Source organism: Salmo salar, chromosome 15 (genome assembly GCF_965601325.2).
Source record: "Salmo salar chromosome 15, fSalSal1, whole genome shotgun sequence".
Taxonomy (NCBI): domain Eukaryota; kingdom Metazoa; phylum Chordata; class Actinopteri; order Salmoniformes; family Salmonidae; genus Salmo; species Salmo salar.
The window spans coordinates 68,902,209-68,927,500 of record NC_138305.1 but is presented as its reverse complement, the minus strand read 5'-3'; the positions used below and the strand labels follow the sequence as shown (position 1 = coordinate 68,927,500).

The 25,292-nt window shown below is 43.8% G+C and overlaps 1 protein-coding gene across 1 annotated transcript in view; it reads right to left on the bottom strand.

Annotated features, from left to right (window-relative positions):
- LOC106571911 (bone morphogenetic protein 7) overlaps positions 1 to 25,292 on the bottom strand; it is a 48,070-nt gene that overhangs the window by 13,614 nt on the left and 9,164 nt on the right. The gene's annotated exons all lie outside the window — the stretch shown is intronic.

Here is a 25,292-nt window from a genome sequence, read left to right as displayed (position 1 = left end):
CCAGAACAGTCCAGCATCTCTTCTTAACCATTCCTTGGTGATTTTGGATGTGTGTTTGGGGTCGTTGTCCTACTGAGAAGACCCACAACCTTCAATGGAGACCCAGTTTTTAGACACTGGGTTAACCATTGGACTACAAAACAACTGATAATCTGAAGATTTCATGATGCCTTGAGCACATTCAAGGCTCCCAGTACCAGAGGCCGCAAAGCAACCCCACCGCATTTTTTGGCAGTTATCTTTTAATTTTTGAATTTCACCTTTATTTAACCAGGTAGGCCAGTTGAGAACAAGTTCTCATTTACAACTGCGACCTGGCCAAGAAAAAGCAAAGCATTGCGATAAAAACAACAACACAGAGTTACACATAAACAAACATACAGTCAATGACACAAAAGCAAAGAAAAATAGAAAAATCTATGTATAGTGTGTGCAAATGTAGAGGAGTAGGGAGGTAGGCAATAAATAGGCCCTAGAGGCGAAAATAATTACAATTTAGCATTAATACTGGAGTGATAGATGTGCAGATGATGATGTGCAAGTAGAGATACTGGGGTGCAAAAGAGCAAGAGGGTAAGTAATAATATGGGAATGAGGTAGTTGGGTGTGCTATTTACAGATTGGATTGGCTGTGTACAGGTACAGTGATCGGTAGCTGCTCAGACAGCTGATGCTTAAAGTTAGAGATATAAGACTCCAGCTTCAGAGATTTTAGCAATTTGTTCCAGTGATTGCCAGCAAAGAACTGGAAGGAAAGGCAGGCAAAGAAAGTGTTGGCTTTATATACCTGCTGGAGCGCAGTGGGTGTTGCTATGGTGACCAGTGAGCTGAGATAAGGCGAGGCTTTACCTCGCAAAGACTTATAGATGACCTGGAGCCAGTGGGTTTGGCGATGGATATGTAGCGAGGGCCAGCCAACGAGAGCGTACAGGTCGCAGTGTATGTAGTATATGGAGCTTTGGTGATAAAACGGATGTCACTGAGATAGACTACATCCAGTTTGCTGAATAGAGTGTTGGGGGCTATTTTGTAAATTACATCGCCGAAGTCGAGGATCGGTAGGATAGTCAGTTTTACAAGAATGTGTTTGGCAGCATGAGTGAAGGAGGCTTTGTTGCGAAATAGGAAACCAATTCTAGATTTAATTTTGGATTGGAGATGCTTAATGTGAGTCTGGAAGGAGAGTTTACCGTCTAACCAGACACCTAGGTATTTGTAGTTGTCCACATATTCTAGGTCAGAACCATCCAGAGTAGTGATGCTAGTCGGGCGGGAGGGTGCGGGCAGCAATCGTTTGAAGAGCATGCACTTAGTTTTACTAGCATTTAAAAGCAGTTGGAGGCCATGGAAGGAGTGTTGTGTGGCGTTGAAACTCGTTTGGAGGTTTGTTAGCACAGTGTCCAAAGAAGGGCCAGATGTATACAGAATGGTGTCATCTGCGTAGAGGTAGATCAGAGAATCACCAGCAGCAAGAGCGACATCATTGATATATACAGAGAAAAGAGTCGGCCCGAGAATTGAGCCCTGTGCCACCCCCATAGAGACTACCAGAGGTCCGGACAACAGGCCCTCTGATTTGACACACCGAACTCAATCTGAGAAGTAGTCATTTGAGAAGCCAAGGCTATTGAGTCTGCCGATAAGAATGCGGTGATTGACAGAGTCGAAAGCATTGGCCAGGTCGATGAAGACGGCTGCACATTTCTGTTTTTAATCGATGGTGGTTATGATATCGTTTAGGACCTTGAGGTGCACCCATAACCAGCTCGGAAACCAGATTGCATAGTGGAGAAGGTTTGGTGGGATTCGAAATGGTGATCTGTTTATTAACTTGGCTTTCAAAGATTTTAGAAAGGCAGGGCAGGATGGATATAGGTCTATAACAGTTTGGGTCTAGAGTGTCTCCCCCTTTGAAGAGGGGGATGACCGCGGCAGCTTTCCAATCTTTGGGGATCTCAGACAATACGAAAGAGAGATAGAATTGTCACGACTTCCGCCGAAGTCGGTCCCTCTCCTTGTTCGGGCGGCGTTCGGCGGTCGACGTCACCGGCTTTCTAGCCATCGCCAATCCACTTTTCATTTTCCATTTGTTTTGTCTTTGTCTTACACACCTGGTTTCAATCCCCCAATTACTTGTTAATTATTTAACCCTCTGTTCCCCCATGTTTGTTTGTGAGTAATTGTTTGTCTTGTATACGGTCCGTTATTGTGGCTTGGTATATTGTGTTGTATTTGTGAATACTTGATTAAATATGTTGATTACTCATATCTGCTGTCCTGCGCCTGACTCTCTACACCAGCTACACACAGGCCGATTACATGAATAGGCTGGTAATCTAGGCAAAAGGTTGTGCAACCAATGGGTGCCAATAATTTTGTCCATGCCATTTGTCTTTATTTTCTCAATTAAAATTGTAATTTGTTGTGCGATGTTGAAAATCCAATAACAAGGTGTGGATACCAAACGTTTTTGTTGAATTTCAACTGTACACGCAGACACACACACTCACGGTATAAGTATGAGGATCTCCCCATCTCCACTCCTCTTCACCCCCCCAGATCCCCAGAAGCTATACCCCTGACCCTGACCTCTCATGTCCCAGCAGCATGTCCCAGAGGTCACCGCCTTGTCTGTCATCATCTCCAGGCTTTGCCTCTCCCACTTCTCCCACCCCCACACAGAGCTAGCAACATTAGGGTTATATCTTTCATTTTGCATGGGGCCTACATGTACTGAATATTATGTGTCTCTGTCAATGTTGTCAAAGATACTTTGGAAAATGTGTCTGCTACATGACCAGTGCATGTGTTTTCCATCTCTGTGTGTCTCTGAGCCTATAGGAAGTCACTTGTGTCTTAGTTGGATCACAGAGAACTCCAGTATGATTTAATTTACTCTTCCCCTCCCTCCTTCCTCCCTCCCATCCCTCTCCTCCCATCCTCTTTTCAGTTGTGATCAGGACAGGGCCTGATGACCTAAGCCCACCAACCAACCCTTTCTAGCACCCCATCACCCTGCTCCCCACTCAACAGCTCTTTATCAGACAGACCACCTCTGAACTCTGAGCAGCTTTGGCTGTACTGGCAAGGACACATCTCTGCCAAGGCCTACAGTCCACACACACACACACACACACACACACACACACACACACACACACACACACACACACACACACACACACACACACACACACACACACACACACACACACACACACACATAAAGCGGAACATGCACAAACACACACATATACACACACACACAAAGGGAATACACACGCATAGAGCGAAAAACACACACCAGTTTCATACACTGAGATGTCAGATGCCATTGTCCTTGTGCTGTACCAGCTGCTATGGATGTGAGTGAGCAAAGCTGATCCACTGAGGAGAACACATTGCCCATTGATGAGTGTTTGGATTCTATTCACTCTCTCCTGTCTCCTACTCTTTTAATCTCTTTATCTCTGATTCTTCTTTTTACTGTTATGGTAATTCTCCCTATCTACCATCACTCTATCTACCCTCACTACTGTACCTCTTGATCACTTTGTCTCTGTTATTCATATCGAACACATAACACAGAGACAGAAACGGGGTTTGTGTGTGTGTGTGTGTGTGTGTGTGTGTGTGTGTGTGTGTGTGTGTGTGTGTGTGTGTGTGTGTGTGTGTGTGTGTGTGTGTGTGTGTGTGTGTGTGTGTGTGTGTGTGTGTGTGTTTGTGTGTGTGTGTGTGTTTGTGTGTGTGTGTGTGTGTGTGCGTGTGTGTGTGTGTGCTGTTCATGTGTGTGTGTGTGTGTGTGTGTGTTGTACAAAGGCAGCACTGTCTGACTGGGCAGGGAGTGCAGGGTAAGGAGATGGATCTAATTACTGTTGAATGTGGGACAGCTCTCTCTCTCTCTCTCTCTCTCTCTCTCTCTCTCTCTCTCTCTCTCTCTCTCTCTCACTCTCTCTCTCTCTCTCTCTCTCTCTCTCTCTCATTACTGGGCCTGCTGGCTTCTAGGGTCCTATTGTCCTGGCTCTTCCATAGGCACCCATAGTGTATAATGTGTGTGTGTGTGTGTGTGTGTGTGTGTGTGTGTGTGTGTGTGTGTGTGTGTGTGTGTGTGTGTGTGTGTGTGTGTGTGTGTGTGTGTGTGTGTGTGTGTGTGTGTGTGTGTGTGTGTGTGTGTGTGTGTGTGTGTGTGTGTGTGTGTGTGTGTGTATAATCCAGGCTGTTCACTAGAAATAGACTTCGATTTGAAAATGTCCTGAGAATGCCTATATGCCTTCCTCGGCGCTCACAAAAAAAAAAGAACAACTATTGCCCAACACTGGCGCAAACTCATGACGCTCGGCGTCAAAGCACACTGCTCAGAACAAAGTGTGCTGCTATGACCTCTGCACCACGGCACACAATGCTCTAGCAAGAAAATACTTGAAATAGCAAGTTGTCTTTAAGGAAAATTCCACCCAAAAATAATCTTTTGGCTGTATTTCTGTATTTTGAAAATGATATATCTTGAAAACTTAATGGCTGACGTACAAAACATTTTGGGACTATATCCTCAATGCTCATGACACAAATACCAAAAGATAGCTTTTGGGTTGAGTTCTTCTTTAGTTATTTTTGTTTTAAGCTTTCCACAAACCATAGCCCTAACCTTAACCACTCGGAATGAATGTGTCAAAAATAGACGTTCATCCATAATACGTAGAACTTCGAAGTAAAACTATGAGAACTTGTTGGTATAATCCACTTACACCCCCCCACCCCCCCACCAGTACAGCCACCCCATCCATTCCACACCTGTGCTATAGGCCTGCCATGTGAATGGGGGCTTTCATAATGCCACTGTCCTGAGTCATCCTTAAAAGGTTAAACTGAGTGTGTCCACAATACATACATTATACTACTGTAACTGACTGGAGCCTGCCAGGGGAGACATCAGGAACGCTCTCAGTGCTGCCAACACCTGCTCCTCTCCCCTCTTCTCTATTCTGCCCTGCCCTCCCCTCCTATCCTCTCCCCTCTGGTTCCCTCCTCTCCTCTCCTCTCCTCTCCTCTCTTCGCCTCTCTTCTCCTCTATTCTCATCTCTTCTCCTCTATTCTCCTCCCCCCGACTAAATTTTCCCAGCTCACTATGAAAGGAGTTATAAAGCCCACCACTTCAGCTCATCAAGCCGACAAGTTGAAAAATCTGTCGATGTGTCCTTGAGCAAGGCACTTAACACTAATTTCCTCCAGGGGCGCTGTACTACTATGGTTGACCCTGTAAAACAACACATTTCACTGCACCTATCTGGTGTGTGGCAATAAAACATATATTTAATATGGCCTAAGCCGAAGCACATCAGAATCACAGTGGACAGAGCAGCAGCAGCATGGGTGTTTCCATCTCAGTGCTGCAGACAGTGGATGACATCCGCCACACTATGGTCTTCACTACAGCGTAATGGGTTTGGCTCTACTGTAAACAAATAGACACTGCAAACCTCTGCCCCTGTTAGTCTATTGCAGGGTTCCTCAATAGGTGGCCCACGGGCCAAATTCAGTCCATGGGTGATTTTATTTGGCACCCATGTTTACTGACAAAAACAATAATAACAAAATAATACTCATATTTTAAGGAAAATTATTTTTGTTGTTGGACATAAAATACTGTAAAATCACCAGGAAATCAGCTCAACTGGATTTTTATTTAGGAAATCTGTTCCCAAGTATTCCCACGCATAAATGGAGATGCATATGTAATCGTATCCCAATGTAATCAAGGTTTGAAATTATCGGCCCAAGGCTGAATGTAATTGGGGACCCCTGGTCTATTAGATAGAAGCATCGATTAATCATGTGTTGATCTCTTGATCTCAAACCAAACCTTCAAGTCATGATGTTGTCACTTACTAAACTCCGTTTTGGACGAGACTGACATTATGACCAAAACTAAATTAATTACACTTTGAAGCCAATTTTAGCTCTGAAATGAATATTTCTGACACATATTGATGCTACATAGGCTGTTTCAAACCAGATACGTTTATTCAATTCCCTTAAAACCTTTCAAGCTGATCTTTCCCGTTTTTTAAATATTTTTTTAGAGCATTTTCTCCCTGGTCCCTAAATGTCTTTGCTTTGCAAGAGAAGCAGAGATGAAAAAGAAAACTACAGATGTCAACTACATTGAAGCATTCATTCTATCGATGTATGACATACAGTGGGAGGAAAAAGTATTTGAACCCTTTAGAATTACCTGGATTTCTGCACAAATTGCTCATGACATTTTATCTGATCTTCATCTAAGTCACAACAATAGACAAACACAGTCTGCTTAAACTAATAACACACAAACAATTATAATTGTTCATGTCTTTATTGAACACACCATGTAAACATTCACAGTGCAGGTTGGAAGAAGTAAGTGAACCCTTGGATTTAAAAACAGGTTGACTCTCCTTTGGCAGCAATAACTTCAGCCAAACATTTTCCGTAGTTGCGGATCAGACCTGCACAACGGTCAGGAGGAATTTTGGACCATTCCTCTTTACAAAACTTTTCAGTTCCACAATATTCTTGGGATGTCTGGTGTGAACCGCTCTCTTGAGGTCATGCGGGGGTTGCTGGGGCTGGTGGGGCTGGTGGGGGTGGTGGGGGTGGTGCAGGATTGTACTTTTTGGAGAAATGTCCTCTGGTCTGATGAAACAAAAATAGAACTGTTTGGCCATAATGACCATCGTTATGTTTGGAGGGAAAAGGGGAGGCTTGCAAGCCGAAGAACACCATCTCAACCGTGAAGCACGGGGGTGGCAGCATCATGTTGTGGGGGTGCTTTGCTGCAGGAGGGACTGGTGCACTTCACAAAACAGATGGCATCATGACGGAGGAAAATTACGTGGATATAATCCTATGGAAACTTTGTGGGCGGAACTGAGTGGGCTATTTACAGATGGACTATGTACAGCTGCAGTGATTGGTTAGCTGCTCAGATAGCTGATGTTTAAAGTTAGTGAGGGAAATGTAAGTCTCCAGCTTCAGCGATTTTTGCAATTCGTTCCAGTCACTGGCAGTAGAGAACTGGAAGGCAAGGCAGTCAAAGGAGGTGTTGGCTTTGGTGATGACCAGTGAGATATACCTGCTGGAGCGTGTGCTACGGGTGGGTGTTGTTATCATGACCAGTCAGCTGAGATAAGGCGGAGCTTTACCTAGCATAGACTTATAGATGACCTGGAGCCAGTGGGTCTGGCGATGATTATGGAGCGAGGGCCAGCCGACTAGAGCATACAGGTTGCAGTGGTGGATGGAATAAGGCACTTTGGTATCAAAATGGATGGCACTGTGATAGACTGCATCCAATTTGCTGAGTAGAGTATTGGAAGCTATTTTGTAGATGACATCGCCGAAGTCGAGGATCGGTAGGATGGTCAGTTTTACTAGGGTAAGTTTGGCGGCGTGAGTGAAGAAGGCTTTGTTGCGAAATAGAAAGATGATAACTCAGTTTGCTGTTTTGAAAGTCTCTGAAAAAGTGTTCTATTGAAAAGTTTGGTTACTAGCTACCTTTTGAATTTGTAACCGGTAACACGGTTAGCCTCAGTTGCTGGGACCGATCTACCTGTCCAGGGATCCTGCCATCCAAATGTTTGAAGGGCTGCTTGGAGTAGCAGCTAGCCTAGCTGCTAACTAGCTATCAAGCTAGGAACTTTTCCTTGACAATTGAACATAGCCCGCAACGCGGTTAGCCCTTGTGGCTGGGACTGCAGATTGTCCCGAGCTTGTGGCTGCGCTGTTTGTTACTGTTTAAATCTGCCCTGCGACCTGCCCTGTCCAGAACTGTGTGGAGTACCAATATTAGCCTATGTTGCTACCATGGCATCCAAAGCCAAAGGTGGGAGTCATGGAGAGGACAGTGCTTCTCTATCACAGTGAACCATCATATTTTTTGTATAAAATATCTAATAATGAAAGAGAATGATTTCTGTTTTGAATTTGGTCAAGTTAGTGTGGAAGAGGTATAAAAATAGTTTTCCATCAACAATGATAAGCCACCAGGGATAGACAACATCGATGGGAAACTATTGAAAATGGTAGCAGACTGTATTGCTATATCGTTTACCAAAGCCTAAAGGAGTGTGTGTCCACAGATGTGGAAGGAAGCTTAAGTAATTCCACTGCCTAAAAATAGTAAAGCACACTTTGCTGGCTCTAACAGCCGCCCAATCAGTTTTCTGCCTGTTATTTTTAAACTGATGGAGAGGATTGCGTTTGACCTAATACAATGCTATTTTTCAGAGAACAAATGAAATACTGACTTTCAGCATGCATATACATTTGTCATTTAGCAGACACTCTTATCCAGAGCGATTTACAGTAGTGAGTGCATTCATTTCATTTCAGACATTTTTTCCCCCCCGTACTGGTCCCCCGTGGGAATCGAACCCACAACCCTGGCGTTGCAAACACCATGCTCTACCAACTGAGCCACACGGGACTGAGCCATATAGAGAAGGGCACTCAACTTGTACTGCACTGATCATTGGTTTAAAAAAAATTGATATGTCACCCATTTCAAGAAGCTAGGCGCACACCTGTCACCATCATTACGTGCACCTGAGACACTCACCTGGACTCCATCACCTCCTTGATTACCTGCCCTTTATATGTCACTCCCTTTGGTTTCTTCCCCAGTCGTCATTGTAGCTGTTTCATGTCGGTGCGCTGTTTGTGTTTCTTGTTTTGTTCTTTTATTTATTAAATGTATTCACTCCCTGAACTTGCTTCCTGACTCTCAGCATACATCGTTACAAGAGGCATTTCAACTTAATTATAATTTTTTTAATCAAAATGTGTTTATTTTTCAGAAATGCCTTATGGAACATGTGAACTTTCATGTGCCTTAATAACAAACATATATGCAATCTGTAAAAACAAATACAATTGTTAAAATACAAGCCTTGTTGGTTTAGCCACATAAAAAGACGGGAATCTTCATACTAGCCATGATTGGCTGAGATAATGGATGGGCTGGACATGTCGAGAGATGAGTTCGGATTGGTCTGCCATGTCTATATCTGTCTATATCATGAGCTGCTCAGTATGTGTAGATAATCCTTGCTACCGTGGCTTTTTTTAAAGAAAAAATTAACTGCAAAATTGTTGCTTCTGTTCTCAACATTGCTGCCCTGAATTTAACAGGCGCTATCGGCAAAGATCAGTGAGACAAAGTTGTGATGGACTACTTTCTGGAGGACGATGAGGAAATCAATGATTTAGGTAAAAAAAATAAAAATAAAAAACAGACATCGTAGAGTCTTCTGATGACAGTGATGTGGAAGAAACGCGATCAACAGTGTTGTTGTCACAGAAGAAGTTGACAGAGTTTTGAAATCCATGGAATGCCCTGTGAAAGTAGAGTATAATTGCAAATGTGGAGGGACTCGAAAAGAGAACACAGAAGGCTGTTGTATAAAACACCTGTCTCCGGATGACATCTTCAAACTCAGGGCAACCATGGCATCCATGACAGAGAAGGAGAAGCGTTCATCAATGTATACGGGTAGGAGTCTAGCTACATTTTCAGATATTATACGTTTCTATGTATTTCAAAGTCGTTTTTACTGCAATTTAAAGCGTACTGTTAGCTAGCTAGCTAACATTAGCTGGCTCGCTGCTGACGTTACGTGTATGATCTGTGTAGTAATATTATTTGTTTCTCAGAGAACTATTTGCATTGCTACTTATAGCCTAATGTTAGCTAACTAGCTAACATTGAACCTAGTTGGTTAGCTTTAGCTACCTGCAGATTAATGCATGATGGCTAGCTATGATAATCAGTTTGCGTTGCTAGTAGTATGGGTTGGGATTATGGTTCATTGTTTAGCTCACTCTGTTTAGCACAAGGCCTCACATGTGAATCCTTAAAGAGATGGGTGGGGCTAAGACTAAGAGGGTGTGAATGATGCTGAATGGGTGTAGACAAAGAAGAGCTCTCCAGTAGATGTACTAAAACATTCAAGGGCTACTTTCTCAAAAGTGGGGTTACAAGTTTATCAACTTTCAAGCAGAATTACTTTCCCATTGTTCCTAAACTGCAGTGTATGATATATAATTTTCTAGCTCTGAATCTCTACTTTTATCCAATGTAAAAAACACCATTTCAAATGTTGCACATAAGTCCAAATTAAGGTGGTGGGTCACAATTATTAAGATGATAGTTGGAGCTGTATTGTTACATTTCAGTGCAGCCTTTGACGTTATTGATCATATATTGATATTGAAAAAACTCACTTGCTATAGCTTTACATCACCTGCCATCACATGGTTGGATAGTTATTCATACAATAGAACCCAGAGAGTGTTCATCCATGGAAGCTACTTTAACATCAGATATGTAAATTGCGGTGTCCCTCAGGGCAGTTGCCTTGTGCCATTATGCTTCTCTATTTTACAAATGATTTGCCACTGTTACATACAGCTAGAATGTTTATGTATGTGGATGATTCCACACTCTACAAGTCAGCACCAAAAGCCAGTGAGCTCACTGAAATTCTAAATAAGGAGTTACAGTCAGTATCAGAATGGGTGATTAATAATAAACTGGTCTTAAATACAACTACAACTAAAAGCATTGTATTTGGTTCAAAACATTCTCTAAGACCTAAACCTCAAATCGAGTTGTACATAAAGGGTGTGACCATTGAACAAGTTGAGGAAGCTAAACTCCTAGGTATAACATTGGATGGTCAATTATCATGGGCAAGTCATATTGACAATGTTTTTGTGAAGATAGGGAAGGTTATGTCTGTTATAAAAAGATGTTCTGCATTTTTTACACAAACATCAACTGTAATAGTTGATCAGGCTCTGGTCTTGTCCCATCTCTGTCCGGTAATATGGTCAAGTGTAGCAAAGACAGACCTAGCAAAGCTGCAGCTGGCACAAAACAGATCAGCACGCCTTGCCCTAAACTGCACATACAGAACTAACATCAACAACATGCATGCCAGTCTTTCCTGGTTAAGGGTTGACGAGAGATGAACTGCTTCTCTTTTAGTTTTTCTGAGAAATATTACTGTGACACAAATTCCAGATTGTCTGCATAATCAAATAAACATTCAGCTCAGACACCCATGCATACCCCACAAATAAAATAAAATGTTATTTGTCACATGGCCGAATACAACAGGTGTAGACCTTACCATGAAATGCTTAGTTACAAGCCATTGACCAACAATGCAGTTTAAGAAATAGAGATAAAAGAAAATATTCACTAAATAAACTAAAGTAAAAAATCTAATCTAATCAAAAAGTATCATAAGAAAATTACATAATAAAAACGAGGCTATATACAGGGGGTACCGGTGCCGAATCAATGTGCTGGGGTACAGGTTAGTTGAGGTAATTAGGCATAGATGCCCTCTTCACACCCTCTTAAGTCTTAGTCCCACTACGCACAAGACATGCCACCAGGGGTCTCTTCACAGTCCCCAAGCCCAATACGAATTCACGCCAACACAGAGCCATGATCGCATGTAACTCCCTTCCATCTCCAATTACTCAAGCAAACAGCTAAATTACTGATTGAAAAACAACTCATGGAATGGCGGGGACAATTAGGGGACACACACAAACACACGCACGCACAGACACTCTAACACACAATGTTTTAGCTGTATTGTATGTATTACATTTTGTGTGTGTGTGTGTGTGTGACTTTCCTTGTCTATAAGTGTTTTGTTACTTGTCATGTTGTGTTTTATTGTGGACCCCAGGAAGAGTAGCTGCTGCTTCTGCAAAAGCTAATGGGGATCCAAATAAATATAAAACAAATAAGTACCTTACTCTACTCTATTCTACTCTACTGTACTGTACTCTCCTATACATTACTGTACTCTAGTCTATTGCAATCTAATGTTCTGTACTTTATTGTTTTGTACCCTGCTGTACTGTGCTCTACTGTACTATACTTGAGTTTACTCTCTTTGAGTATCTTACAATTGAACTACTGGCCCATGGACTCTTGATCTTGTGGTCTTGGTCTTGAGATCACTCAAAACCACATACATTTGGTCTGTAATGGTCCAATGCAGCCGTTTTTTTTTATCTCAATATCAAATAATTTCTGGGTAACAATTAAGTACCTTACCGTGATTTTCAATTAAAATTCACTAAAAGAAACAAAAATAGCTTCTTAGCAAAGAGCAATTTCTCAAGCAAGAATTTTACTAGGACTGTCTGGGAGTGGTCTCAGTGGTGAGAGGAAAATTGAAAACTAGCTGTTATTGGCAGAAATGTTTGGAACTCTCTTTCTTATTGGTCTATTAACTAATTTACCGGGCAGGCCAAAACTCCATCTCACCAAAACAGGCTGAAATTTCAAGCAATCTTTTCAAATAGCTCTTACACTAAAACAGCATTATCATAATTTCCACAATTTCACAGTATTTTTCCAACCTCATGGTGTGGAAGTACTGTATATATAAAACACAAGAAAATCTAGTTTTTGACTGCACTGGGTCTTTAACTTGTCATGGTCTCAAATAAATAAAATACAATTTATTTGTCACATGTGCCGAATACAACAGGTGTAGACTTTACCATGAAATGCTTATTTACAGGGCCTTTCCCAACAGTGCAGAGTTAAAAATTATCCTGATCAGGATAGAAAATAGCAGAGGTGTGTGTGTGTGTGTGTGTGTGTGTGTGTGTGTGTGTGTGTGTGTGTGTGTGTGTGTGTGTGTGTGTGTGTGAGTGTGTGTGTGTGAGTGTGTGTGTGAGTGAGTGAGTGAGTGAGTGAGTGAGTGAGTGAGTGAGTGAGTGAGTGAGTGAGTGAGTGAGTGAGTGAGTGAGTGAGTGAGTGAGTGAGTGAGTGAGTGAGTGAGTGAGTGAGTGAGTGAGTGAGTGAGTGAGTGAGTGAGTGAGTGAGTGAGTGAGTGAGTGAGTGAGTGTGGAGGGAGTCCAGTGAGTGTGCATGGAGCCTGTGCAAGAAAGTCAGTGCAACAAAAAAAATGGGTCAATGTAAATAGTCCGGGTAGCCATTTGATTAACTCTTCAGCAATCTAATTGCATTGGGGGAAGAAGCTGTTCAGGACCCTTTTGATCCCACACTACCCTCTGTAGCGCCTTGCAGTCAGATGCCAAGCAGGTGCTATACCAAGTGATAGAGCCAGTCAAGATGTTCTCAATATTGCAGCTGTAGAACCTTTTGAGGATCTGAGGGCCCATGCCAAATCTTTTTAGCCTTCTGAGGGGGCAGAGGCATGGTCTTTCCCTCTACACAACTGTGTTGGTGTGTTTGGACAATGATAGGTTCATAGTGATGTGGACACCTAGGAACTTGAAGCTCTCAACCCACTCCCCTACAGCCTCGTCAATGTGAATGGGGGCGTGCTCTGCCCTCCATTTCCTGTAGTCCACGATCAGCTCCTTTGTCTTGCGGACGTTGAGGGAGAGGTTGTTGTCCTTGCACCACACTTCCAGGCCTCTGATCTCCTCTCTCTAGGCTGTCTTATCGTCATTGGTGATCAGACATACTACCTGTGGATGTGTTGGGGTGGTATGCAAGTTGGAGTGGGTCAAGAGTGCCTGGGAGCCAGGACCAGCCTTTTAAAGAATTTCATGGCTACAGATGTGAGCGCCATAAGGCGATAATCATTTAGACAGGTTACCATGGTGTTCTTGGGCACAGGAACTATGGTGGTCTGCTTGAAATATGTACGTAGTACAGAGTGGGTCACGGAGAGGTTGAAAATGTCAGTGAAGACACTTGCCAGCTGGTCAGCACATGGTCTGAGTACGCATCCTGGTAATCCATCTGGCCCTGCGGCCTTGTCAATGTTAACCTGTTTAAAGGTCTTAATCACATCGGCTACGGAGAGCATGATCACACAGTCATCCAGAACAGGTGGTGCTCTCATGCATGCTTCAGCGTTGCTTGCATCAAAGCGAGCATTGAAGACATTTAGCTCATCTGGTATGCTCGCGTCACTGGGCAGCTCATGGCTGTGTTTCCCTTTGTATTCCATGATACCAAGCCATGTCACATCTGACGAGCATCAGAGCCGGTGTATTAGGATTCGATCTTGGTCCTGTATTGATGCTTTACCTGTTTGATGGTTTATTGGAGGGCGTAGCAGTATTTTTTTTAAGCGCCTTGAAAGCGGCAGCTCTAGCATTTAGCCCAGTGCGGATGTTGCCTGTAATCCATGGCTTCTGGTTGGGGTATGTACTGTACGTACGATCACTGTATGGAAGACGTCATCGATGCACTTATTAATAAAGCCGGTGATTGATGTGTTAAACTCCTCAATGCCATCAGATGACTCCTGGAACATATTCCAGTCTGTGCTAGCAAAACAGTCCCATAGCTTAGCATCCGCTTCATCGGACCACTTCCATATTTAGTGTGTCACTGGTACTTCCTGTTAGAGTTTATGCTTGAAAGCAGGAATCAGGAGGATAGAGTTATGGTCAGATTTGCCAAATGGGACTGGGTCCGGGTCTGAATCTTGGGACCAATGTCTTGGTATAAATCTTGGTCTTAGCTCTTGAATATTACCTTTGTCTTTGGTTTACAAACCATAGGCAACCCAATTTGAGTAAGACAATGATCTCTGGTCATTGGCTGCTCACTCCCAACCCATAGGAATCCCCACATAATTGACTACTTTTAAAATGGTGGAAGCCAAAATGGCAATGTCTATACTAAAATGAGTTAAATCAATCCAGAGTCCTCCATTTATCTCTATGATTGACACTTGACACTGAAACACCTGTTATTTTGCCAAAATAATGATAGGTAAGGTGGTCATTTAAACATCTAACAACATCATTAATTGGATGCATAAGTAATTCAATCAATCAACAACTTTAAGGTTAATAAATATTTCTCTAAATTTTAAAGGTTTTGAAAATCAGGTTCAAAATCATGTTTTTACTATTTAGTGAAATTTGGTATGCAAAAGATATATAATTTAATATGTAATAGAAGGTTACTCAAAATGATCTCTACTCTGTGAGTAGTATATACACTACATGACCAAAAGTATGTTGACACCTGCTCGTAAAACATCCCATTCCAAAATCATGGGCATTAAAAGGGAGTTGGTCCCCCCTTTGCTGCTATAAAAGCCTTCACTCTTCTGGGAAGGCTTTCCACTAGATGGTGGAACATTGCTGCGGGGAATTGCTTCCATTCAGCCACAAGAGCATTAGTGATGTCCGACACTGATGTTGGGTGATTAGGCTTGGCTTGCAGTCGGTGTTCCAGTTCATCCCAAAGGTGGGGTTGAGGGGGTTGGGGTCAAGGCTCTGCGCAGGCTAGTCAAGTTCTTCCACACCAATCTCCACAAAACATTTCTGCATGGACCTCGCTTTGTGCGCTAGGGCATTGCCATGCTGAAAAAGAAAAGGGCCCTTCCCCAAACTGTTGCCACAAAGTTGGATGCACAGAATCATCTAGAATGTCATTTTGTGCTGTAGTGTTAAGATTTCCCTTCACTGGAACTAAGGGGCCTAGCCCAAACCATGAAAAGCAGGCCAGACCATTAATCCTCCTCCACCAAACTTTACAGTTGGCACTATGCATTCGGGCAGGTAGCGTTCTCCTGGAATCTGCCAAACCCAGATTCGTCCGTTGGACTGCCAGATGGTGAAGCGTGATTCATCACTCCAGAAAATGCATTTCCTCTGCTCCAGAGTCCAATGGCGGCGAGCTTTACACCCCTCCAGCTGACGCATGGCATTGTGCATGGTGATGTTAGGCTTGTGTGCGGCTGCTTGGCTATGGAAACCTTTTTCATGTTATTGTGCTGACGTTGCTTCCAGAGGTAGTTTGGAACTCGGTACTGAGTGTTGCAACAGACGATTTTTATGAGCTACGCACTTCAGGACTCAGTGGTCCCGTTCTGTGAGCTTGTGACCTACCCCTTCGGCTGAGGCGTTGTTGCTCCTAGACATTTGCACTTCACAAAAACAGCACTTACAGTTGACCGTGGCAGCTCTAGCAGGGCATACATTTCACGAACTGACTTGTTGGAAAAGTGGCATCCTATGACAGTGCCACGTTGAGTAAATCTATTCTACTACCAATGTTTGTTTATGGAGATTGCATGGCTGTGTGCTCGATTTTATACACCTGTCAGCAACGGGTATGGTTGACATAGCCAAATCCACTAATTTGAAGGGGTGTCCGCATACATTTGAACATATTGTTTGTCTACCTGACATTCTGTATGTTGGAAGACGTGTGCTGAAAGTTTTGGAAAAATAGGATACAAATCTGAATTTGTTTCCAACCCCCAATTTCACCACTGTAGAATGACCCATATTGTGTGTGTGTGTGTGTGTGTGTGTGTGTGTGTGTGTGTGTGTGTGTGTGTGTGTGTGTGTGTGTGTGTGTGTGTGTGTGTGTGTGTGTGTGTGTGTGTGGTGTGTGTGGTGTGTGCCTATTTTAGGCTTAGGGGTTTGGAGTTAGGGTTAAGGTTAGGGTTAGGGTTAGGGTTCAGGATTATGTTTGGGGTTAAGGGTTAGGGGAAATAGATTTGAATGGGAATAAAATGTTTTGGTGCCCATGAGGATAGTAAAACAAATGTATGTCTGTGCGACCTCACACGTATGCACACTCAATGAGGCCACCAGAATTCCAAGCCACCAGGGCTGACTTAGAGAGCTCAGCTGTGCTTACTCACACGCACGACTCGGGTTCCCTCCCTTCTCCTGCCATCAATTTTAACTGTAAATTTTAACCATAAATAAGAGCGAAGAATCAAGAGAGCCAAAGCAGTGATGACATGGGGAAGCCCCGCTAAACCCTAGTCAGTCAGCCCAGGCCCTACTCTGCTCCAGGGCTTAGTTCTCCTCCCATGGCCCTCACTCTCCTCCCGCGGCCCGGCGCAGGTGCACTCCCTCTGGGGAGAAAGCCAGACCTGTTCCCTTGGCCTGGAGAGCAACCGCCCGCCCCTCCACTGTAAAAGCCCTTTATCTGTACTTCTTAGAACAGCTGGTTGCAGCTGCATGTGAACACTCCCACAGTAACCCTTTCTTTCCCCCCTCCCTCTCTTCATTCATCCTCACTTTTTCTTTCCCCTTTTCTCGCTTCAGATGAGTCTCTCTCCTCTGTTCAGTAATTCCATCTCTACTTCACTCTTTTCCTACTGTGCGGTCTTTCCTTCTTTCATTCCTTCCCAGACAATGAAAACACCCCCAGCATGTAGCTATGTCCTCTCTCTCTTTCTAGTCTCTATTCTCCCTTTTTTTCCCTCTCTCGCTCTCTCTCTCTTTGGTCTCTCTCGTTCTCTCTCAGCCCCTCCCTCTGTTTCTCTCTCTGGTCGGTCTCTCTCTCACTCTCTGTCAGCCCCTCCCTCTCTCTCCCTCTGTCTCTCTCTCTCTCTCTGGGGCCATTACAGTATGGCAGTCATTAGAAGCAGGGCAGAGGAGCAGTTAAAGCCAAGCGGGCACATTTATGACTTCCTCTGGGAGGAAGTGACTGGTCATCGAAATGCTTGCCCCACCTGTGTTACACAAATACACACACAATGTATGTATGTGTGTGCGTGTGTTTATCGATGCGTGCATGTGTGCACGTGTGTGTGAGTCACTTGTCTCCTCTATGAACCCATCATGCTGAACGGTAGTGGTCCCGGGCTACCGTACTCTACTATGAAGGAACACAAATGCACTTATACTGCAATGCACACAAACACACAAGTACACACACACAAACCCTTGATACACCCCCACACATCCCACATAGACACACTGGATGTGTAAAACAGCTGTCATCTATATCAATGCAAAAATGATTATGGGTGTCTTTGATCCATAATTGGATATACACACGTGCACGCACAAACGCGCATGCGTACACACTAATCCACTAACACACGACACCACACGGTAGCATGACTTTAATTTACTTTAATGGACCGTGAACACATTACTGCTTCACTCATTAGACCCCTCATTCTTTTCTCTTTTTTTTCGGTTTTTCTAATTTACAAGGAAACAATTCTGCTATTCCAACACAGATGTACAGTATGTCTTTTAACAAGATGATGGATGTGGTTATGATGTGGGTATGATGTGGGTGTAGAGATCAAGACCGCCAGATTGAACCCACCACAACAGAGCTGCAATGATGAGGTCCCTTCGACAAACATTCAGTACCGCACACCTGGCACACAGATGAAGGTTACCATCAATACCTTCTCAATAAAGAGTGAACCCATTTCTGGAGTACTGCCCAATGTGACCATACACCCCAGCTTCGATGCTCTCTCATAGACAGTGCCTAAACTAAAACGGTGTCTATCTTATCTGAATTCCCTGACTCTCCCAGCTCCTCTGCCTCCTCTTTCCCTCATAAAGAGAAGAGTAAAGGAGAGCCACTTCAAGCTTCTCCCTTATACTGGGAATCTCCTCTCACCCTCCCCCTTCTCCCCCTGGGCCAGTGGACCCCAGACACTTCCCTGAAGCTTATATCTCCGGAGCAACAGGAGAAAGAACTGACGGGTCACATTAGCTCAAGTGTCTGTTCAGAACCCTCACACCCCTCAGTCCTGCACCGCTCGCTTCCGCTAGCCAACGGGGGGGGGGGCAGCTCACCCCCACCCCCATGGTTCATAAAGGGATTAAAATGCTTCGTAGGGTCAGCCCTAAGATCCTTATCACACACACTCTAACCTGGAGATCACTGACTGGAGCACTGCAATTACCTTAGCCCCCCCCCCCCCCCCCCCCCCCACTCTCTTTCTCTCTCTCGTCCTCCTGCAGACAATGTTGATGGAGACACTTCAAATCGTTCTCCACCAATGTTTTAAAACACTGTAGAAATAACAATAAGTGTGTCACATTTTCCATAACCTCCAGAGAGAGGTAAAGGGTGAGAGAGAGAGAGAGAGAGAGAGAGAGAGAGAGAGAGAGAGAGAGAGAGAGATGGATGGGGAGAGAGGGAGATATATAGAGAGGGAGAGAGGGAGAGAGAGAGAGAGAGAGATGGATGGATGGGGAGAGAGGGAGATATATAGAGAGGGAGAGAGAGAGAGAGAGAGAGAGAGAGAGAGAGAGAGAGATGGATGGATGGGGAGAGAGGGAGATATATAGAGAGGGAGAGAGAGAGAGAGAGAGAGAGAGAGAGAGAGAGAGATGGGAGAGAGAGGGGAGAGAGAGGGGAGAGAGGGAGAGGGAGATAGATGGGGAGAGAGGGAGATATATACAGAGAGAGAGGGGGAGATCACTCAACATGTTTATCCTATAAAGAGGAGGAAAGGTTTGATCTCCCGGGTAACGGGTGACTTCCCGCAGCAGACTGATTACCGCGTTAGGAAATATCCTGCCCACTGCTGATGACATCATTGCTCTGTGACGTATTCATACTGCCTGACGGCGTTACAACACAGTTCCACACTAGAACCTTGCCACTCTTAAGACCCATTAACCACAGGATTTGGTGTGTGAGCGTGCGTGTTTGCACCTGTGCGTGTTTCCACCTGTGTGTGTTTGCCCCTGTTAATGTGAGTGTGTGTGTGTGTTTGCGCCTGTGTGCAGCTTCTAGCCCTGAGAGAGCTCTGTGTCTGGGCCGTTGGTTGTGACCTCTATCTCCCTCTTATTATAACACACAGAGAGGAGAGCTGAGGAGGAGTCACTCTTTGTCCATAAACATGAGAGCTGGGTTTCACCTCAAGCTCCACTGCCTGTTATGAAGGAGCACTTCCCGTCTGAACCTCGGGGATTTACAGTACCACCACAGACCCACTGCATGCACGGGGCTCCCTGGAATGTTTCTCGCTGGCCAGACACAGAGCTAACACTCCAACTACCTGTACTCAAATCATCTCCTAGACAAATTATTAACATCAGCAAGAGATTTCTAGCTCAATGAAGCAATGTCTGCCATAAAGTGACAATACATCAGAATTCCACATATTGGAGTTGTATGCATAGATAGACAAGCTGTAATGGAAGCTGTATGTCAGTGGTGCTGGTGCTGTGGTGTCTGTCTCAACACATGTTGAGGAAGTTGGATAAAGGAGTGTACAATAACCAGCTCTACTTCCTCTTGATGTCACCACTCTGAGAGACATAGAACCACGGTCATTTAAAGTTTTCCCCTCTCTTTTCTCCTTTTCTCGTCTTTTTTACGTTCTTTAATTTAACGGCCGCAGCAACCACACCCTCTTCAACCAGCCAAGCCACCTCTTATTATAAGCTTAAGGAGATTCTATGCGCACACACACATGCACGGATGCACACACACACTTACATAAATGTACAAACACAGACAGATATAGACACAGACACAAACACACACACACACACAGACACAACACAAGAATTCCCAGTGTCTGTAAATGATTTGACTAATTTACCCCAATTCCAGAGCGGCATCCTCATTACACATGATGAGCATACTGGCACCTTCATTTAAAGAGCTTGTTATTTATTTAGTTTAATTATAACCATTCACTTTCCAAATAAAATAGTTGAGAAAGGGAAGTTGTCCAACGTAAGTAGTCCAACTGCCTTCCCAAATAAACCCAAAACTGACACATCAAATTCGTATTTCACACTAAATCGACGTGATATTTCGACACTTGCTTACAGTTGTTGCTTTTACAAGATTCGATTTGGCTGTTTGTGCCAGTTGGAGAATCTGTTAGGCATTACAGCCTTCTGCTAACGCAATCTTCCGCAAGAACAACCAACACACACACACACACACACAGCATCTGGTCACAGGGCAGGATGGGTGGCTCCTGGCTTTCTTACTGTGCTTAATGCACACACACACACACTCCACTCTGCCTTTCAATCTCTTCTCCTCGCCCTCAGTGCTCCAGCACGGCCCATAAAGCAGTGTTCTGAGCCTTGTGTTTATTTGTTTTCCCAGCAGTGTGGTTGGTAACTGTGTCCCTGGCTTTGCTCTGTCGCACATCTGGCCTCTCTCTCTGGGGGTAAACGCTGCTCCATGCTGCCCTCCGTGGAAGACAAGGGCACTGGGCTCATTCTGACTTCCATTCACTAAAACTCAAGCTCCTTGCCTGCTGTGGAGGTATAAGAGACAGATCATGTGATGCATCCACCGCAAGGCACAGTTACCAAGATACAAGAGTAGCTGATGTGAAGGTTGTATACATGCCTATCATCACTATCCTATAATTTTCTCCAAGTCTGTCTCCAATTCAGAGATCGCTCTACTTGCTCATTCCCCCCCCCCCCAACCCTTCTCTCTACCTCTCTAACCTCATTCTGCTGTGTTTATGAGCAACCTCAGGGGTAAATTATGTCAGCAGCATACTCCTACACTGAAAATGGCCCATGTTCAGTCTCAGAGAGAGAGAAAGAGGGAGACATGATTTAGAAAGTCTTGTGTTGTTGGCCGCAACATTCCTGGCCTTGAATGTGTGCCGTTCGTCATTTCAGCCAAGCAAGAACACCCGCTGCTCCGTACATCTGGGTCTTTTGACAACTCGCCACATTGTCGAGTCCCACCCGCAGACTGTTTCATCACCACTCACAGCAAGTGTCGGGGACGGTCCAAGAGTGAGGAGACGATGTGCACGGCCAGATGTCAGTCTGTTTGGAGATCTATGGATGAACATAGAATTCTAGGACTTATAGAGCCAAGGGTATGGACCTTGATAAATAGTCCATGTGTTGTGTGGTAGCCTAGCAAAAACTGTGAGGATGCATTATTTTGCTTCTCTGTGGTATATTAGGTGCTTTAACTCGGTATGAAGCATTGAAACAGGTGGGTGGAAAAGAGGACAGCAGCAACGGTATGACTGTAATCACCTGAAGGCAGCAGTAGCTACATGAACCAACTATTATTTTTTTTCACTCTCAGTTAATTATTTCCTGTCCACAGAGGACCTAAAATATGCACTCTGACACAAGTGTGTGTGTGTGCGTGTGCCTGTACTTATGTACGTGCGTGCATGTGAGAAAGTGAGGAAGTGTTGACATGTTCTGTCTGGCGGTTGGGAAGGGTTGAAGCCCTAGAGTAAGGGGGCAGAGTTGGGGGTTGAAGACAGAACAGTAGAGAACACTGTTGGGAGTAAGCTATGACTAAAGTTTGGAGGAGGTCAGTGTATTCTGGTAGGTTTGAAGTTTCACGTTTTTTATGTCACATGCACAAGTAGAGTGAAATGCCTTTCTTGCAAGCTCTGAACCCAACAATGCAGTAATTAATAACAATATAATACTACAAATAACATGAAATAGAAGAAGACAACCGTAAGTAAGCATACTACAGTGCATTCGGAAAGTATTCAGACCCTTTGACCCAGCCTTATTCTAAAATTGATTTTAAAAAATGTCCCTCATCAATTTACACACAATACCCCATAATGACAAAGCAAAACAGGTTTTTACACATTTTTGCAAAAAAAAAAATGTTTATCTAAAATATCACATTTACAGTATTCAGACCCTTTAATCAGTACTTTGTTGATGCAGCCTCGAGTCTTTTTGGGTATGACGCTACAAGCTTGGCACACCTGTATTTGGATGGGGAGCGTCACCGCACAGATATTTTCATGTCTCTCTAGAGATGTTCGATCGGGTTCAAGTCCAGGCTCTGGCTGGGCCACTCAAGGACATTCAGAGACTTGTCCCGAAACCACTCCTGTGTTGTCTTGGCTGTGTGCTTAGGGTCGTAGTCCTGTTGGAAGGTCAACCTTCACCCCAGTCAGGTCCTGAGTGCTCTGAAAGACATTTTTATCAAGGATCTCTCTGTACATTGCTCTGTTCATCTTTCCCTCGATCCTGACTAGTCTCCCAGTTCCTGCCGCTGAAAAACACTCCCACAGCATGATGCTGGCACCACCATGCTTCACCGTAGGGATGGTGCAAGGTTTCCTCCAGATGTGACACTTGACATTGAGGCCAAAGAGTTAAATATTGGATTCATCAGACCAGAGAATCACCATTTAAGAATCATGGAGGCCACTGTGTTCTTCGGGACCTTCAATGCTGCAGAAATGTTTTGGTACCCTTCCACAGACCTGTGCCTCAACACAATCCTGTCTCGGAGCTCTACGGACAATTCCTTCGACCTCATGGCTTGGTTTTGCACTGACATGCACCATCATCTGTGGGACCTCATATACAAATCATGTCCAATCAATTGAATTTACCACAGGTGGAGTCCAATGAAGTTGTAGACACATCTCAAGGATGATAAATAGAAACAGGAAGCACCTAAGCTCAATTTCCAGTCTCATACCAAACAGTCTGAATACTTAAGATATTTCTGTTTTTTATTTTTAATACATTTGCAAAAATGTCTGAAAACCTGTTTTCGCTTTGTCTTTATGAGGTATTGTGTGTAGATTGATGAGGAAAACATTTAATTTGATCCATTTTAGAATAAGGCTGTAACATAACAAAATGTGAAAAAAGTCAAGGGGTCTGAAAACTTCCCGAACGCACTGTTTAAACAGGGTCAGTCAGTTCCAATACCATATTTACAATGTGCAAGGAAAATGGAGTGATATAGATATGTATAGGGGTAAGGTGACTAGGCATCAGGGTATATGATAAACAAAGTAGCAGCAGCGAATATGATGATTGTATGTGAGTGGGTGTGCGGGTGTGTAGAACCAGTATAAAATGTATGTGCATATTATGTGTGTGTGAGCAAATTTTGGAGTGACTGTTTGCGTGTGTGTTGGAGTGTGTGTGCTCGCAAGTGTATAGGGCCCTGTGAGTGTGCATAGAGACAATGTAAAAATAAAATACAAGGGTCAACTCAGTCCGTGTAGCCATTTTGTTAGCTATTTAGTGTGCTATTTTGCAGTCTTATGGCTTGGTTATAGAAGCTGTTCAGGAGCCTGTTAGTGACAGACTTGATCGGTTACCATGCGGAGGCAGAGAACATTCTATGGCTTGGGTGGCTGGAGTCTTTAATGATTTTCCGGGCCTTCCTTTCACAACGCCTGATATAGAGGTCCTGGAGGCAGGGTGCTTGGCCGCACTGATGTACTGGGCTTTCCGCATCACCCTTTATAGTGCCATGCCGATCGAGGACAGTGCTATTTACATACTTCTGGTTTGAGTGTGTGCGTGTGTTTGCATGCTTGTGTGTGTTTTGTTATATGGTGGTGCAAGCAGTGGTGGAAAAGTACCTAGTTATCATACTTGAGTAAAAGTAAAGATACCTCCATAGAAAATGACTCAAGTAAAAGTGAAAGTCACCCAGTAAAATACTACTTGAGTAAAAGTATTGGGTTTTAAATATACCTAAGTATCAAAAGTAAAAGTATAAATCATTTCAAATTCCTTATATTAAGCAAACCAGACGGCACCATTTTCTTGTTTTTTTATTTACGGATAGCCAGGGGCACACTCCAACAGTTAAACATCATTTACAAATGAAGCATTTGTGTTTAGTGATTCCGCTAGATCAGAGGCAGTAGGTAGGACCAGGGATGTTTGCTTTATAAGTGTGTGAATTGGACCCTTGTCCTGTCCTGCTAAGCATTCAAAATGTAAGTACTTTTGAGTGTCAAGGAAAATGAATGGAGTAAAAAGTACATTATTTTCTTTAGGAATGTGGTGAAGTAAAATCCAAAGTTGTCAAATATACTGCTCAAAAAAATAAAGGGAACACTTAAACAACACAATGTAACTCCAAGTCAATCACACTTCTGTGAAATCAAACTGTCCACTTAGGAAGCAACACTGATTGACAATAGATTTCACATGCTGTCTCAGCCTCCAGTATTTATGCTGCAGTAGTTTATGTGTCGGGGGGCTAGGGTCAGTCTGTTACATCTGGAGTATTTATCTTGTCTTATCCGGTGTCCTGTGTGTATTTAAATATGCTCTCTCTAATTCTCTCTTTCTCTCTTTCTGTCTTTCTCTCGGAGGACCTGAGCCCTAGGACCATGCCTCAGGACTACCTGGTATGATGACTCCTTGCTGTCCCCAGTCCACCTGGCCGTGCTGCTGCTCCAGTTTCAACTGTTCTGCCTGCGGCTATGGAACCCTGACCTGTTCACCGGACGTGCTTGTTGCACCCTCGACAACTACTATGATTATTATTATTTGACCATGCTGGTCATTTATGAACATTTTAACATTTTAACATCTTGACCATGTTCTGTTATAATATCCACCCTGCACAGCCAGAAGAGGACTGGCCACCCCTCATAGCCTGGTTCCTCTCTAGGTTTCTTCCTAGGTTTTTGGCCTTTCTAGGGAGTTTTTCCTAGGGAGTTTTTCCTAGCCACTGTGCTTCTTTCACATGCTTTGCTTGCTGTTTGGGGTTTTAGGCTGGGTTTCTGTACAGCACTTTGAGAATATCAGCTGATGTACGA